Here is a 1,320-nt window from a genome sequence, read left to right as displayed (position 1 = left end):
GACGTCTCCCTTCACCCACTTTTCGGTTATCTGTCGCCCAGGGAGGAGGTCACATATAGTTCCTTGTCATCGGTTCCCTCTTTCCTACCCATTCTCCCTCTACCCTCCCTGTTTTGAAAATACAGGGAATCCAGGGCAGATGAGCCCTATAGGACCAGTGGTGTGAGTGGCAAGAATAAGCTCTTCATAGATTTTTGCCACAATTAAAAAAATAATGACATGAATTAAAAAGGAAAAGACTAAGCTCTTTGGAGTTTGGACAGGGAGTATTTCCGTAGTGCCAGGACAGGACCGAGGCTGTAAATCAGACACTTTGCTGACTTGGGAAGGCAGGTAGGGTTCTGTGGCTGGAGTTATTTGGTGGCTAGCACTCTATTTTTTTTTGTCCCAAGCAGAAAGGTCTGTGGCCGAGGGGGTCCCAGGTGAATGAGAGTTAACCCATCAGCTCCCGGCCATCGGGTCCATGCGGACGCACAACGACTCTACACGACAAGGTAGAACTGTCTCTGGGGGGCTCCAAGACGCTAACTCTTTTTTTTTCAAACACTGTCATTTTATTTTTACCATCACCACAATGGGTGTCCCTCGTCGGTGTCAGCATTTGTCTCTACAAATGTGGCCATTTTTCAGTGGCCAGAGCTGAGCTCTTCGATTTGCTCTGGAATTACTGGCCGCGGTGGTCATTGTGAGATGCAGTAGAGTCCTCGTAAGGCTCGGCATGTTTGGCAGCCTGGTTTGGATTTCTTTGATTTCTCCACCAAAAGACAAGGACGTGCCACGGACCGCCTTGAGTGTTGTTTCTAATGGAATGCTCTCGAATGAATCCTGAAAATATGTGGACCACTTCATGAATTTGCGTGTCATCCTTGCGCAGGGGCCATGCTAATCTTCTCTGTATCGTTCCAATTTTAGTATATGTGCCGCCGAAGCAAGCACCCGAGACGCTACTCTTTATGGGAGTAGAAAGCCCTGCCTTTCTCCCATGGAGCAGTGGGTGGTTTCGAAATGCCGACCTTCTGGATTGCAGCCCACTCTGCTGCCAGGGCTCCAGTAACATGAGTTAGTAGAGGTTATTTCTTAGTTTCACAGAGCCCTTCTCTTGTAGCACGCCTTCATTCCCAGCCTCCCCTTTTTGGCCAGAACTTGCTTTATTCATTTTGGTTGTTTTTGCAGCGCGGAGGATATGGTCTGCTTAAGACATGTACTTTGAATGAATAAATATTCTCCCACCTACTTCCGATTTTGCCAAGCATTCTCATTTCAGTTTCTGAAACTGTCTGTATTGTGTTAGACCGGGACGACTAGAGAAACAAATCCAGA

The 1,320-nt window shown here is 47.4% G+C and overlaps 1 non-coding gene across 1 annotated transcript; it reads right to left on the bottom strand.

Annotated features, from left to right (window-relative positions):
- Positions 1-829: 829 nt before the first annotated feature.
- On the bottom strand, positions 830-936 carry LOC115871784. The gene has a single exon (XR_004047480.1). It is a non-coding gene; the product is annotated as a U6 spliceosomal RNA (small nuclear RNA).
- Between the last annotated feature and the right edge of the window lie 384 nt (positions 937-1,320).

Source organism: Echinops telfairi, unplaced genomic scaffold (assembly GCF_000313985.2).
Source record: "Echinops telfairi isolate 266 unplaced genomic scaffold, ASM31398v2 ScPeMD7_7404;HRSCAF=8442, whole genome shotgun sequence".
Classification (NCBI taxonomy): domain Eukaryota; kingdom Metazoa; phylum Chordata; class Mammalia; order Afrosoricida; family Tenrecidae; genus Echinops; species Echinops telfairi.
The sequence above is the reverse complement of the archived record's forward strand: the minus strand, read 5'-3'. Positions and strand labels throughout refer to the sequence as shown.